This window comes from Hyla sarda, chromosome 9 (genome assembly GCF_029499605.1).
Source record: "Hyla sarda isolate aHylSar1 chromosome 9, aHylSar1.hap1, whole genome shotgun sequence".
In the NCBI taxonomy this organism is placed as follows: domain Eukaryota; kingdom Metazoa; phylum Chordata; class Amphibia; order Anura; family Hylidae; genus Hyla; species Hyla sarda.
The window spans coordinates 19,525,251-19,542,764 of NC_079197.1; the positions used below are offsets into that span (position 1 = coordinate 19,525,251).

General features: G+C 44.8%; 1 protein-coding gene and 1 pseudogene across 1 annotated transcript in view; one reads left to right on the forward strand and one right to left on the reverse strand.

The window, feature by feature from the left end:
- SLC2A6 (solute carrier family 2 member 6) overlaps window positions 1-17,514 on the reverse strand; it is a 49,335-nt gene that overhangs the window by 20,470 nt on the left and 11,351 nt on the right. The window lies entirely within an intron of this gene.
- On the forward strand, window positions 16,474-16,564 carry LOC130292106 (U2 spliceosomal RNA; annotated as a pseudogene).

A 17,514-nucleotide genomic window follows, 5' to 3' on the forward strand; every position in this document is an offset into this window, starting at 1 on the left:
CGGCAAAACTGTGTGCTGTGACCGTACATCCACATCGTGCACCATACGCGTTACTGGACTCCAGGATTCGGAAGGCGTTGATGCGTGAGAGTGTTCCGGCCACATAAGTTTGAATGGTCTGGCGGCTGTAGGGGACAGGGACCCTGTATACCTACTTGAGGGCCCCGTTGAGACCTTACTATAAGTTGTTACATTATATTTTCTTTTCTTTGTTTTTTGTTCTTTTGGTTACATGTGTTGGCTGGCTTCCCTTATTCAAGATGGCGCAGGTTCGCTCATGGGGATGTACGCATGCGCATCAATACGCTGCGCGTTGCCTTGGGTGCCTAGACGCCATCCTCTGATTGGCCTAGATCTATTAGCCACATGAGACCCTCTGAGAACGAGGCGCGCAGGCGCTGTACGCACTTCCTGATGCCTAATACTGTAATAACACTGATCGACTTGTCATCCGGTGAGTGTTCCCCCACCTTTTTAACTACACATGTGTGTCACCTTATTAATTAAACACAATTAGTGTTTATCTTAATGTATTTGTTGCACTTTACTCTGTAAAATGTTTTGATGATGTATTTTGCACTTTTTTGGATTTGCACTTTATGTTTATGTATATTTTGAAATGTTTACACTCTGCATTTGCACTTTATATATTGATTGATTTTGCACATTGTTTGGTACCGTTTGTAATTGGTGGGGCACTTTGTACAGGGGGAGACACTGACATGGAAAGTAATTGGTATAAAGATATGGTTAGCACTGGTTGTGTGATGCTTGAGAAAGGTCAGGTTGAGCTGACTGAAACGTCGCTGCTGTATTGACACCTTTTATGGAATAAACACCCTTTTTTTTCATGAACTTTGGTGCTATTGACAAGATTTTTTGTACTGTTTAAAAGATGATCCCCTAACCAAGGATCCAGGAGCTGTGTGCACCTCCCTACGGAATTCTCCTATTTTTTGGTTGTGCTGTTCTTTTTCTACTGCTAGATAGATAGATAAATATGAGATAGATATAAGATAGATAGATAGATAGATATGAAATAGATAGATAGATAGATAGATAGACAGATATATATGAAATAGATAGATAAATAGATATGAGATAGATAGATATGAGATAACTAGATAGATAGATGGATATGAGATAGATATGAGATAGATAGATAGATATAAGATAGATAGATAGATGGATATGAGATAGATAGATAGATATGAGATAGATAGATAGATATGAGATAGATAGACAGATAGATATGAAATAGATAGATATGAGATAGATATATATGAGATAGATATGAGATAGATAGATATGAGATATATAGATGGATATGAGATAGATATGAGATGGATAGATACGAGATAGATAGATATGAGATAGATAGATAGATATGAGATAGATAGATAGGAGATATATAGATGGATATGTGATAGATAGAAATATATGAGATATATAGATAGATATGAGATAGATCGATAGATAGATAGATATGTGATTGATAGATATGTGATAGATATGTGATAGATATGAGAAAGATATGAGATAGATATGAGATATATAGATGGTTTTGTGATAGATAGATAGATATATATGAGATATATAGATAGATATGAGATAGATCGATAGATAGATAGATATGTGATTGATAGATATGTGATAGATATGAGATAGATATGAGAAAGATATGAGATAGATATGAGATATATAGATAGTAGCATGGCATTAACCATTACATTTATTTTTCATGGAGAATGACCTACCATGAAGACATGACTAATGCTTTCCATGCATATAACTTGCTTTATTCTTTCTACTTTATGTGGAAATTAGTAAAGTTATTTACTTCTCACCATGGTGTATAAACTATACAGGTTCTCCCTATCCAACATAACTGGGGAATGAGACCATCTAGGGCTGGGGCCCCACTCCCCAAGGGCCCTGGTGTGCCTCTATGGCATGTACACACACACACACACACACACACACATATATATATATATATATATATATATATATATATATATTATTTTGCCCCATGTCATCCAGTGATTGACCCCATGAACAATTGTGCAATTTCTTGGAATTCTCCACTTCTTCTTTCACGATAAACGTCTTCAGATGGTTTAATGTTCATTTTTAGTTGAAGCTAGTTTGTAGTTTCACTTTACATCTGGAAGATTTTTATTTTCTTTCTAGATGAGGGCTGGCTGTAATCGGTTTCTATCTATCTAGCTATATAAAAATACCAAGAAGAACAGCACAACTACTTAAAGATGAATAAGAAAGACAGTAGTGCTCGCAGAGGATCAGAGCCCTGGTGAGAGGATCAAGGTAATACAAAAAATCCAAGAAGTCCGCAGCACACAAAAAATTCAGTGCAAAAATGAATGAAGTATTTATTCCATATCCAGTGCACAAAAGGATGCTACGTTTCGGCAGCCTCACGCCGTCATTTTCAAGCATGTTTTAGTGACTTACACAGTCGTCTTAAATAGACCCAGTAATTAACAAGTGTCAATGGAAATAGATATCATAAATAGTGTACATGTACAGATTATTCTGACCACAGAATAATCATCAATGTAATTAATCATGTGCAAAATGTGCTTCATATATCATAACAAAGTGTCATAGTGCCAATATTAAAGAATTCCACCTTTGTTATTCCACATGTGCATAATTAAAAACAAATTCATCAACGGAGGGGAGTGTTGCACTCACCGGCGTACACATAAATTCATGGCAATAATCGCCATCTTACTTGTGGGTATCAACGCGTCCGTATGCATATAGAGCCCATATTAAGTCAACAATGTGCGGCCGCTTATTCCCTCAAACACGACGCAAATCGCACCTCGATCAACGTACCGGAGTGTATGGAGCCACCATATCCACCAATATGGCGACCCAGTTACTCCCCCACTCTACAAATCAGCCCAAATCGCTTCTCACACAATAGGGTTCCGGACTAGTACCTCTAGCGATATTACAATGCAATATCATGAACATGATTACAAATTGAATATTAAAACCTTAGTCAGCAGGTAATGGATAATTGACCAAAAACGCCATAAAAAATGGTGAAGTGCAAACGCAGCCCCTTTCCACAGATCTATAAAAATAAAATGAAATAAGGGTTAAAATCATGAACAAACCAATAAATGCAAGTCATCAGAAACTCCCAATTTCGAATAAAACAACCAAAACACTAAGATCTTATAGGGATGATGCTATATAGACATATGGGGGGATGTTTTAGACATATGGGGGGATGACACCTGTCTCGGGAAACGCCCAGTTTAGAAGCAAATCCCCATAGCAAACCTCTTCTAAACTGGGCGTTTCCTGAGACAGGTGTCATCAGAGAGGATTTAGACAGAAAAGAACAACCTTAACTTCAGAAGCTCATAAGTACTGAAAGGATTAAGATTTTTTTAATAGAAGTAATTTACAAATCTGTTTAACTTTCTGGAGCTCTGATCCTCTGCAAGCACTACTGTTTTTCTTTTTCATCTCTAAGTAGTTGTGCTGTTCTTCTTGGTATTTTTGGATTGGTCTGTGAGTGAGCACCTACGCTACAATGGAACTGAGATGTCTGCACAAGCTTCTGTCTCTGGTACGCATATCTCCAATTCCAGAGTTTTTTCCTATACTGATAATGGTGCAAATAGAATACTGGGGACTGTTACTGGGGATGCAGCTTTTTTGTATATTCGCTCTGCTATTGATCTTCAAAGAAATTATCGGAGTCGGAGACGAAGAAATTGCTATTGTTACAATTACATTTAACCACTATGAGGGAATATCACAAATCCAGTAGAATCCCACGGGGGATGAGAATACAGCCCAAAGATAACGCATACGTGAGCGATGTGGAATATAGAGTTCAGTTTGAACAAATTACCAATAAGTACTCTCTGGATCTTATATTGTTGCAGTTGGAGTTTTTAGAAAGAGACTATGGTAACACCAACAAGAAGGTATCTGAGCTGGAAACAGCTCTGAAAAATGTGAGAGACATAGTGAGAAATTATTTGAGAAACAAAAACATTTTTGGGCTAAGATTAGAATTGAACAAGAAGAAATGAAAAGGCACAAATGGTTTAGAGACTTTACTGATTATTCATCTATGAAAGTGTATCAGTGGAATAATACTTCTTTGTATCCCATGAGACAACGGAGATTTAAGAGTCCTGAGATGACGTCAGTTTCTCCTAAGACTTCCATAAATCAAGAGGGAGCAGATGTGTCCACTAATGTTCTTTTTTAGGTGTGGGCAGAAGTACAGTAAACGATACAGGAGAGGTGAACGGAAACACAGACGGAGATATAAAAACAAGGAGCCAAAAGGGGAATCGCAGCCAGAACACCAAGAAGACCAACAGGAGGATTTGATTTCTCACTCTGTGGTAAATATATCATCACATGATTTAACTGAAGCCCAATTGGGACTGTTGTCTAAAGGACTGGGGTTTTGCCCCAGTTCAAAAATGGACTGGTGCCAATTGGAGATAGATTATACTAAATTGAAACTTAGACTCTGGTTTGATCAACATCGCAATATCGAGGGTCCTTCTGTGAATACTGATATACCTTTTCCTCTTAAACATATACTTATACCTATAGCTTTAATGATTTTGACTTAAAACTTGTGAGTGACTTTCAACCACCTATTGAATCGCATGCCATTAATACTTTTGCAGAGTTTGTTAGATGTGATATTGAAAATTAATGGGAAAAAAGCAGTAGGTTTAAACATCCTAATATGACCTCCAGTGAAATACAGGCCCTTGACCAGATTGCCCATGACCACAACCTTGTAATTAAACCTGTCGACAAGGGGGGCGCAGTTGGGGTCATGGACAAAGGGCAGTACATTGCGGAAGCAATGAGACAATTGAGTGATGTTACTGTATACCAACAACTGTCTAAAGAACCAAGAAAAGCTATAGAGGCTCGTATTAGAGATATTGTAGAAGAGGGATGAACCAATGGTATTATTGATGAGAAACTTCAAAGATACCTGATTATTGACTTTCAGGTAACACCGGTATTGTATCTACTGCTCAAAATACATAAGAACCGTGAGAATCCATGACGTCTTCCTCCTCTGGACTGGATCTGTGGAACAGCTTAATGATTTTCATCTATTTCTTAATAATATGGTGGATGGCATTAGCTTCACCCTCACATACTCACATGAAACTCTACATTTTTTGGATGTGTCCATCAGTGTGGCTGACAATCACCTTACTACGTATTTATATAGTAAACCCACGGATTGTAATAATTTGCTAAGATTTGATAGCTGCCATCCAAGGGCAATGATTCACTCTCTACCTTACAGCCAAATGCTGAGAATTGACAGAATAGTAGATACTGATGACAAAAGAGAAAGGGCCCTAGACAAGATGCTCTATGTTGGGGAGACTAGTCTTGATGTCAAGAATAGACAGAACCAACATAGATACACCATTCGGAAAAAACGTTTAGACTTGTATCGAAGCACTTCACTGAGGCTAACCACAAAGAAAAGACTTGAAATTCATGATCATTGATCACGTACCCCAACCCAAGAGAGGAGGAAATAGAATTTTATTGTTAATGAAACGCAAACTACAGTGTATTTATAGATTAGGTATGTTAAAGCCAACATCCCCCCATATGTCTATATAGCATCATCCCTATAAGATCTTAGTGTTTTGGTTGTATTATTTGAAATTGGGAGTTTCTGATGACTTGCATTTATTTGTTTATTCATGATTTTAACCCTTATTTCATTTTATTTTTATAGATCTGTGGAAAGGGGCTGCGTTTGCACTTCACCATTTTTTAAGGCGTTTGAGGTCAATTATCCATTACCTGCTGACTAAGGTTTTAATATTCAATTTGTAATCATGTTCATGATATTGCTAGAGGTACTAGTCCGGAACCCTATTGTGTGAGCATCAATGCGGGCTGATTTGTAGAGTGGGGGATTAACTGTGTCGCCATATTGGTGGATATGGTGGCTCCATACACTCCGGTACGTTGATCGTGGCGCGATTTGCATCATGTTCCACGGAATAAGCAGCCGCACATTGTTGACTTAATATGGGCTCTATATGCATACGAACGCGTTGATACCCACAAGTAAGATGGCGATTATTGTCCTGTATTGATGTGCACGTGCACGCATGCACAAGAATGAAACAATGTTGCTGCCATGGTCACGGGAATGCTGTTTGTCTGTTGGAAGACGGGACTCTCACTTCCGGCACAAGCGGTGTCCGGTGGCGAACTGAAAACTAACCACTCCAGCATGGAGAGACACGTGTATTGAATGTTTACTGTATACAACGCCGGTGAGTGCAATGCCTCCCTCCATTAATGAATGTCACGATGCCGGCTGGCAGGTAGTGGACCCTCTGTGCCAGAGAGGGATTGGCGTGGACCGTGCTAGTGGACCGGTTCTAAGCCACTACTGGTTTTCACCAGAGCCCGCCGCAAAGCGGGATGGTCTTGCTGCGGCGGTAGTGACCAGGTCGTATCCACTAGCAACGGCTCACCTCTCTGGCTGCTGAAGATAGGCGCGGTACAAGGGAGTAGGCAGAAGCAAGGTCGGACGTAGCAGAAGGTCGGGGCAGGCAGCAAGGATCGTAGTCAGGGGCAACGGCAGAAGGTCTGGAAACACTGGCAAGGGACACACAGGGAACGCTTTCACTGGCACTAAGGCAACAAGATCCGGCAAGGGAGTGCAAGGGAAGTGAGGTAATATAGGGAGTGCACAGGTGATAACTCTAATTGGAACCACTGCGCCAATCAGCGGCGCAGTGGCCCTTTAAATCGCAGAGACCCGGCGCGCGCGCGCCCTAGGGAGCGGGGCCGCGCGCGCCGGGACAGAACAGACGGGGAGCGAGTCAGGTAGGAGAGCCGGGGTGCGCATCGCGAGCGGGCGCTACCCGCATCGCGAATCGCATCCCGGCTAGCAGCAGGATCGCAGCGCCCCGGGTCAGAGGACGTGACCGGGGCGCTGCAGCGGAGGAGGTGAAGCGAGCGCTCCGGGGAGGAGCGGGAACCCGGAGCGCTCGGCGTAACAGTACCCCCCCCCTTGGGTCTCCCCCTCTTCTTGGAGCCTGAGAACCTGAGGAGCAGACTTTTGTCAAGGATGTTGTCCTCAGGTTCCCAGGATCTCTCTTCAGGACCACAACCCTCCCAGTCTACTAAAAAAAAATTTTTTCCTCTGACCTTTTTGGCAGCCAAAATCTCCTTGACCGAGAAGACGTCCGAGGAGCCGGAAACAGGAGTGGGAGGAACAGATTTGGGAGAAAAACGGTTGAGGATGAGTGGTTTGAGAAGAGAGACGTGAAAGGCATTAGGGATACGAAGAGAAGGAGGAAGAAGAAGTTTATAAGAGACAGGATTAATTTGACACAGAATTTTGAAAGGACCAAGATAGCGTGGTCCCAACTTGTAGCTAGGGACACGGAAGCGGACATATTTAGCGGAGAGCCATACCTTGTCTCCAGGGGAAAAAACGGGGGGAGCTCTTCTTTTCTTATCCGCGAACCTCTTCATGCGTGAAGAAGCCTGTAAGAGAGAATTTTGGGTCTCTCTCCATATAATGGAAAGGTCACGAGAAATTTCATCCACAGCGGGCAGACCAGAGGGCAAGGGGGTAGGGAGGGGGGGAAGAGGGTGACGGCCGTACACCACGAAAAATGGGGATTTGGAGGAAGATTCAGAGACCCTGAAGTTATACGAGAATTCGGCCCATGGAAGGAGATCTGCCCAGTCATCCTGGCGGGAGGAAACAAAATGTCGCAAATAATCACCCAGGATCTGGTTAATTCTTTCTACTTGTCCATTGGACTGGGGATGATATGCAGAGGAAAAATTTAATTTAATCTTGAGTTGTTTACAGAGAGCTCTCCAGAATTTAGACACGAATTGGACCCCTCTATCCGAGACAATCTGCGTAGGCAACCCGTGAAGACGAAAAATGTGTACAAAAAATTGTTTAGCCAACTGAGGCGCAGAAGGAAGACCAGGAAGAGGAATGAAATGTGCCATTTTGGAGAATCGATCAACGACCACCCAAATAACGGTGTTGCCACGGGAAGGGGGTAAATCAGTAATAAAATCCATACCAATCAGAGACCAAGGTTGTTCGGGGACAGGCAGAGGATGAAGAAAACCAGCGGGCTTCTGGCGAGGAGTCTTATCCCGGGCACAGATAGTGCAGGCTCGCACAAAGTCCCCAACATCCGTCTCCAGAGTTGGCCACCAATAGAAGCGGGAGATGAGTTGCACAGATTTCTTGATGCCCGCATGACCTGCGAGATGGGAGGAGTGACCCCATTTGAGGATTCCGAGGCGTTGGCGTGGAGAAACAAAGGTCTTTCCTGGAGGAGTCTGTCTGATGGAGGCAGGAGAAGTGGAGATCAGGCAGTCAGGTGGAATGATGTGTTGCGGAGGGAGATCAACTTCTGAGGCATCCGAGGAACGAGAGAGAGCATCGGCTCTAATGTTCTTATCGGCAGGACGAAAGTGAATCTCAAAATTAAATCGGGCAAAGAACAGAGACCACCGGGCCTGGCGAGGATTCAGCCGTTGGGCCGACTGGAGGTAGGAGAGGTTCTTGTGGTCGGTGTAGATAATAACAGGAAATCTTGATCCCTCCAGCAGATGCCTCCATTCCTCAAGTGCTAATTTAATGGCTAGAAGTTCTCGATCCCCGATGGAGTAGTTCCTCTCCGCTGGAGAGAAGGTCCTAGAGAAAAAACCACAAGTGACAGCATGCCCGGAAGGATTTTTTTGTAGAAGAACAGCTCCAGCTCCTACTGAGGAGGCATCAACCTCCAATAGGAAGGGTTTGGAAGGGTCAGGTCTGGAGAGCACGGGAGCCGAAGAAAAGGCAGACTTGAGTTGTTTAAAGGAGTCTTCTGCTTGAGGAGGCCAGGACTTGGGATCAGCATTTTTCTTGGTTAAAGCCACGATAGGAGCCACAATGGTAGAAAAATGTGGAATAAATTGCCTGTAATAATTGGCGAACCCCAAAAAGCGTTGGATAGCACGGAGTCCGGAGGGGCGTGGCCAATTTAAGACGGCAGAGAGTTTGTCTGGATCCATCTGTAGTCCCTGGCCAGAGACCAAATATCCTAGAAAAGGAAGAGATTGGCATTCAAACAGACATTTCTCAATTTTGGCATAGAGTTGGTTGTCACGAAGTCTCTGAAGAACCATACGGACATGCCGGCGGTGTTCCTCTAGATTGGCAGAAAAAATTAGGATATCGTCCAGATATACCACAACACAGGAGTATAATAGATCACGAAAAATTTCATTGACAAAGTCTTGGAAGACGGCAGGGGCATTGCACAGTCCAAAGGGCATGACCAGATACTCAAAGTGTCCATCTCTGGTGTTAAATGCCGTTTTCCACTCGTCCCCCTCTCTGATGCGGATGAGGTTATAGGCGCCTCTTAAGTCCAATTTAGTGAAGATGTGGGCACCTTGGAGGCGATCAAAGAGTTCAGAGATGAGGGGTAAGGGGTAGCGGTTCTTAACCGTGATTTTATTAAGACCGCGGTAGTCAATGCAAGGACGTAGGGAGCCATCTTTTTTGGAGACAAAGAAAAATCCGGCTCCGGCAGGAGAGGAGGATTTACGGATAAAGCCCCTTTTTAGATTCTCCTGGACGTATTCGGACATGGCAAGAGTCTCTGGGGCAGAGAGAGGATAAATTCTGCCCCGGGGTGGAGTAGTACCCGGGAGGAGGTCGATAGGGCAATCATAAGGCCTGTGAGGAGGTAGAGTCTCAGCTTGTTTTTTGCAGAAAACATCCGCGAAGTCCATATAGGCCTTGGGGAGACCGGTTACTGGAGGAACCACAGAGTTACGGCAAGGGTTACTGGGAAGCGGTTTTAGACAGTTCTTGGAACAAGAGGACCCCCAACTCTTGATCTCCCCAGTGGACCAATCCAGGGTTGGGGAATGAAGTTGAAGCCAGGGAAGTCCAAGGAGAATCTCCGAGGTGCAATTGGGGAGGACCAAAAGTTCAATCCTCTCATGATGAGATCCGATGCTCATAAGAAGGGGCTCCGTGCGGAAACGTATGGTACAGTCCAATCTTTCATTATTTACACAATTGATGTAGAGGGGTCTGGCGAGACTGGTCACTGGGATGTTGAACCTGTTGACGAGAGAGGCCAAAATAAAATTTCCTGCAGAACCAGAGTCCAAGAAGGCCACTGTAGAGAAGGAGAAGGCAGAAGCAGACATCCGCACAGGCACAGTAAGACGTGGAGAAGCAGAGTAGACATCAAGGACTGTCTCACCTTTGTGCGGAGTCAGCGTACGTCTTTCCAGGCGGGGAGGACGGATAGGACAATCCCTCAGGAAGTGTTCGGTACTAGCACAGTACAGGCAGAGGTTCTCCATACGGCGTCGTGTCCTCTCTTGAGGTGTCAGGCGAGACCGGTCGACCTGCATAGCCTCCACGGCGGGAGGCACAGGAACAGATTGCAGGGGACCAGAGGAGAGAGGAGCCGAGGAGACGAAACGCCTCGTGCGAACAGAGTCCATATCTTGGCGGAGTTCCTGACGCCTTTCAGAAAAACGCATGTCAATGCGAGTGGCTAGGTGAATAAGTTCATGTAGATTAGCAGGAATTTCTCGTGCGGCCAGAACATCTTTAATGTTGCTGGATAGGCCTTTTTTGAAGGTCGCGCAGAGGGCCTCATTATTCCAGGACAATTCTGAAGCAAGTGTACGGAATTGTACGGCATACTCGCCAACGGAAGAATTACCCTGGACCAGGTTCAACAGGGCAGTCTCAGCAGAAGAGGCTCGGGCAGGTTCCTCAAAGACACTTCGGATTTCCGAGAAGAAGGAGTGTACTGAGGCAGTGACGGGGTCATTGCGGTCCCAGAGCGGTGTGGCCCATGACAGGGCTTTTCCGGACAGAAGACTGACTACGAAAGCCACCTTAGACCTTTCAGTGGGAAACAGGTCCGACATCATCTCCAGATGCAGGGAACATTGGGAAAGGAAGCCACGGCAAAACTTAGAGTCCCCATCAAACTTATCCGGCAAGGATAAGCGTATCCCAGGAGCGGCCACTCGCTGCGGAGGAGGTGCAGGAGCTGGCGGAGGAGATGACTGCTGAAGCTGTGGTAGCAACTGTTGTAGCATAACGGTCAGTTGAGACAGCTGTTGGCCTTGTTGCGCAATCTGTTGTGACTGCTGGGCGACCACCGTGGTGAGGTCAGCGACAACTGGCAGAGGAACTTCAGCGGGATCCATGGCCGGATCTACTGTCACGATGCCGGCTGGCAGGTAGTGGACCCTCTGTGCCAGAGAGGGATTGGCGTGGACCGTGCTAGTGGACCGGTTCTAAGCCACTACTGGTTTTCACCAGAGCCCGCCGCAAAGCGGGATGGTCTTGCTGCGGCGGTAGTGACCAGGTCGTATCCACTAGCAACGGCTCACCTCTCTGGCTGCTGAAGATAGGCGCGGTACAAGGGAGTAGGCAGAAGCAAGGTCGGACGTAGCAGAAGGTCGGGGCAGGCAGCAAGGATCGTAGTCAGGGGCAACGGCAGAAGGTCTGGAAACACTGGCAAGGGACACACAGGGAACGCTTTCACTGGCACTAAGGCAACAAGATCCGGCAAGGGAGTGCAAGGGAAGTGAGGTAATATAGGGAGTGCACAGGTGATAACTCTAATTGGAACCACTGCGCCAATCAGCGGCGCAGTGGCCCTTTAAATCGCAGAGACCCGGCGCGCGCGCGCCCTAGGGAGCGGGGCCGCGCGCGCCGGGACAGAACAGACGGGGAGCGAGTCAGGTAGGAGAGCCGGGGTGCGCATCGCGAGCGGGCGCTACCCGCATCGCGAATCGCATCCCGGCTAGCAGCAGGATCGCAGCGCCCCGGGTCAGAGGACGTGACCGGGGCGCTGCAGCGGAGGAGGTGAAGCGAGCGCTCCGGGGAGGAGCGGGAACCCGGAGCGCTCGGCGTAACAATGAATTTGTTTTAATTATGCACATGTGGAATAACAAAGGTGGAATTCTTTAACCCCTTAAGGACCAGGCACGTATGAGTACTTCCCTGAGCCCTGGGTCTTAAGGACCAGGCACGTATGAGTACGTCCGTGGGAATTTCGCATCCCGCCGTGCAACGGGCGGGTTGCGAAACTAGACGCCTGCTGAAATCGTTCAGCAGGCGTCCGAGGCAAACGCCCCCATGTCGGCGATCGCAGAAAATCACATGTCAATTCAGACATGCGATTGTCTGCTATTCCGGGCTGATCGGGTCTCTGGTGACCCGATCAGCCTGGAAAATAGTGATAATCTGACCTGTCAGTGACAGCCCAGATCATCTTGCAAGGTAGGAGTGAGGTCGCAGTGCTGCGATCTCCTCCCATCCCCTGCCATTGGTCAGAACTGATTCTGACCAATGGCAGAGCAGGACAGTGGGTTGCCATGGCAACCCCGCATTCTGCCCACTCCTGGATGTCGCAGGGAACATGGGGAGAAGATGCCTGGGAACAGCTGATCATCGCTGCAGAGTGCTGGATCCTGGCTCAGGTAGGGAAGCGACATGGGGGGGGGGGGGGATGAAAGTGAAAGTAATGGGATCTTTACTGTGGCAACCACTAGGAAGGCCAAACTGCAACTCCCAGCATGCCCAGACTGTCTGGACATGCTGGGAGTTGTAGTTTTGCAACATCTGGAGGGTCACAGTTTGGGGAGCACTCTTACAGTGGTGCCCAAACTACAACTATCAGCATGCCTAGACTGCCCAGGCATGCTGGGAGTTGTAGTTCTGTAACATCTGTCCCTTCAGATTTTGCAATTTTCATGAAATTTTTGAAAATTGCTGCTCTACTTTTAAGCCCTCTAATTTTTTCAAAAAGTAAAAATATGTCCATTTTATGATGCCAACATAAAATAGACATATTGTATTTGTGAATAAAAATAAAATTTATTTGGAATATAAATTTTCCTTACAAGTAGAGAGCTTCAAAGTTAGAAAAATGCTACATTTTCAAAATTTTCATGAAATTTGGGAATTTTTCACCAAAAAAGGATGCAAGTAACGATGAAAATTTACCACCAAAATAAAGTAGAATATGTCACGAAAAAACAATCTCAGAATCAGAATATTCGGTAAAAGCGTTTGAGAGATATTAATTCTTAAAGTGACAGTGGTCAGATGTGCAAAAAACGCTCTGGTCCTACAGTGAAAATTGGCCTGGTCCTTAAGGGGTTAATATTGGCGCTGTGACACTTTGATATGATATATGAAGCACATTTTGCACATGATTAATTACACTGATGATTATTCTGTGGCCGGAATAATCTTTACATGTACACTATTTATGATATCTATTTTCATTGACTCTTGTTAATTACTGGGTCTATTTAAGATGCTTGAAAATGCCGAAATGTAGCATCCTTTTGTGCACGGGATATGGAATAAATACTTTTTTAAATTTTTGCACTGAATTTTTTGTGTGCTGCGGACTTCTTGGATTTTTTTTAAATCTATCTATCTCATATCTATCTATCTTATATCTATCTATCTATCTATCTCTTATCTATCTATCTATCTATCTATCTATCTATCTCATATCTATCTATCTCATATCTATCTATCTATCTATCTCTTATCTATCTATCTATCTCATATCTATCTATCTCATATCTATCTATCTATCTATCTATCTATCTATCTATCTCATATCTATCTATCTCATAAATTTCTATCTATCTATCTATCTATCTATCTATCTATCTGTGGTGTCCCAGCTCAAGTGGCTGCCCTGTGGCTTTGGACTGTCTCGGGCAGCCTGACAGCACTAGGTGTTGGGCCAACTAGATTCCTACTGTCATATTAATTATGTGCATAGTGTAAATAATATATTTTTCCTAAATTAATTTTGCTATAGTTCCATGTATGTATGTTTAACATGTTACTGTGGTGTCCCGGTACAGGACCTGGTCCTGTCCCTGTCTAAAGTCCCCTCAGACAGAGTCCCTTCATTCCCATAGGGCTCTCCTGCAGGGCTTAACCCTGGTCGCCTCATATAAATTTTGTATTATTTAATGTATATACATAGGTATTATAAGTGTATAGGACCTTAGCAGGTCATGCGATTATAATTATGGTTGTACTATTGTTCAAGGACCTTCCAGGGTCATGTGATGTATCCAGAGTTCACTGGGTTCAGGACTTACAGGTTTGCTGACCAATGAGCTTAGTCCAGCCCCTTATTATATGAAGAGCTGTAATCACTAAATTCACTTTCTTTGTTCCTGCTCTTGAGACCTGGACACTAAAGAAGCACATCCCAGCAGAAATCCCAATTCAACTAGGCCAAAGCCTAAGAACCTGCAGCCACTAAACTGTGAGTTACAAAGCTCCATCTATCAAATCCTGTGGGACTACTACCAGCTAAAATATTATAATTAGTAGCACAGTGGCCTGCATCAAAGCTCATTGCTTCAAAGTCCCATCAAAACCTGTGAGCAACTTGCATTCCGGTTACCTCTTAAGAGACTGTTATGTATGAAGACTGTTGCATAAAATCCTCAAGTAAAGTTCCTTAGTTTATTCATGAAGTCTGCTGTGGACCGTTATTTTCCCTGCCGTTTCTGGGACGGTTGGCGGTAGGACCATTAACACTAAGGAAACCTCACCCTGGCGTCACGACAACTAAGGATTAATACCACCAGACCCTGCACTTACATCACTGCAACACCCCAGACACCACAACTCTCCTGGTTCACCAAATTGCTGTGTCTTTAAAATGTGAGCAGTGAACCACATGTGACCCAATGAGACCCCAAAAGTCCCCTCTGTATAGTGTAGTGGGGGAGGAGTTAGTTAGTTCACCCTAGTGTGGCTCCTGAGCAACAGCTAAGCTCAGGTGTGCTGTGTGTCATGTGCTCTGAGGAGAGGTCTACTGCAGTTTTAAGTTTACCACTGGTTATCCTACAAGTGTCACTCACAGGGACAATTCATGCCCCTGCAGAATAGTCTACAGTGCCTTGGAAGGACCCTCGCTACCAGAATCACAAATTCTACTATCCCGTTTGGTGAAAAGCACCACAAGTCTCAGAACCGCAACAAGACCCGCAATGGGTACGCTGCACTTTAACACTAAAGCCAGCTGTTTGTGTTTTACCAACGTCACAAGCTCAGTAAAGGCAGTTGACCGTAACCTGATGTCGGTGTGTTTAATGGCTCATTGTGTCTGGCCCAGGAAGACTTCTTCCCACCTTCGGACCATGGATCAGATAAACTGTGTCCTGGCGTCACAAAGTGAACAAGGTATGTCTACCAATACCCAGTGGCCGCCACATATCTATCTATCTATCTATCTATTTATTTATCTATCTATCTTTTTCATATCTATCTCATATCTATCTATCTCTCATATCTATCTATCTATCTCATATCTATCTCTCAGATCTATCTATCTCATACCTATATCTATCTACCTCTACATATCTCTCTCTCTATATATATATATATCATAACTAAATATCTATCTTCTATCTATCTACTTGACATAACAGTGTGATGAAGTGTATGACACAATCTGGCTGGTTCCCCTATATGATGACCTATTTTAGTTCTTAGAGAGGATATGAAATGGGACAAGCAGAAGTTTTGCAAGAATTCATAGAATTATCCTGCGGTGTTGTCTCTGCTCACTTCTGCTGACTAATTTCTATTTTAAACGCACTACTGGGACAGCATCTATCCAGCCAATGGCTGTCCGGGCATGCTGGGAGTTGTAGTTTTGCAACTGCTGGAGACACCCCTGGTTGGGAAACACTGACCTATAATATATACTACTGTATAGTCCAACATGCTGGGAGTTGTAGTTTTTGTTTGGGGCAGCTGCTGAGCCACAGGCTGTATCAGGGCATGCTGGGAGTTGTAGTTAGTAATTGACTGCAACTCCTGGATTTAATTAAAAAAGCGATCAATAAGTCACATCAAAACAAACATGGTACTGTTAAAAACTACAGCTTGGGCGCAAAAAATGATCCCTCATACAGGCCTGTATAAGGAGGAATAAAAAAGTTATAGGGGTCAGAATAGGTCAAAATCCCCCCCCCCCTCCCCCACATTTGTGTTTCCTGTGCTGTCACGCATATATAATGAATTATGCAAATTAGCATGGCCGGTATTTTTTTTACAAGAAAGGTGGCAACCCTATGTGCCACATCCGTGCCCAGCTGAGTTACACTCTCTGCCTGTATGAATGAGGTTTGACTTCACCCCGGCCCCGCGTCTCTATGGAGTCTGTATATTCTCTGTGTTTCCATGGCTATTCCACATGACAGCCTCGCCCAGGATGTCAGGGTTGTCACTATGTCACACGTAGCTGTATGTACGGGGTTTATGCGTATAATTGTACTTCCTCTATAAAAATGTTCCACAATGAGCTCATCCCTGGTACTGTAGTAACCATTACGAGGCGAGCTTCTCTGCCTTTTGGCTAAGATCAAGTGTAGTATCTGTTCTTATCAGTTTCATGCTGGTGGTAGGCGACGCCGGTGTGGAGCTGGTGGGGATGGGTGCTGCATGGTAGGGGACAGGTGTACCAAGGTGTTCCGGGGCTGGTTCTGAGGAATCAGCTCGACGGCTGCCCAGATGTGACCTGTTTCCTCCTGTTCTCGCCATGAGGCTGAGAGGGTCTAGAGCCGAGGTACTTTAGTGCCTTGGGGAGTGGTGACCCAGAGGTGCCAAAGCTCACTGAGTTGAAACACGGGCACCATGATCTCTTCACCTTGTGGCACTCACCTCTTAATTCCCAGCCTTCTGGCTAGGATCAGAGAAATTTTTATAGATCCGGCTGGATGTCCGGGCAGTATTTCTTTTTGTCTCACTTTTTGCGTGTTGTGTGTTCACAGGATTGTTAGGATGCGGTAGCCCTTCTGGGTGTTTCTCCTAGCGGTCTAGGGGAGGTGTGTGTGGCCATTAGGTTCCGCACCTCCTTGCAAAAATCCCGGGTACTCCTGCATGGGCAGGGTACCGACCGTTCACGGCTCTGCGGGCAGATACCTTGGCTAACGCCAAGGTGGATGCCGGGAGCATTTGTGGTCCCTTAGTAGCTTTGGCAAAAAGGGACATCGAACCTGAAACCTTGTAGGTACCTTTTGGTCCGGAGGCGAAGGGTAAGATTTGTTGGGGGGCCTCTCTCCTGTCGGAGAAGGGCATGTGATAGACCGCATCCTTTGTGCACGTTTTTTTAGTGTAATACGTTTGCACTTTTTCTAGCACTATGGGTGATTTGAGAGCACGTTCCTTGGCTCTTAAAAAAAAATAAAAAATTACGAGGTGAGCACTAGGGACAATGATGGAAGTTACGATGAGGGTAGTAGTCCCTGAAGTATATGCCACATGACGAGGGCTGAATGTCCCTTGTGTGTTCTAAACAACTTTTCATTGTAAGCTGTTACCACAGACAAAGCTCCAGAATGAGACCTCTACAAGGCTGGGTTTCTGTTAAACAAGTT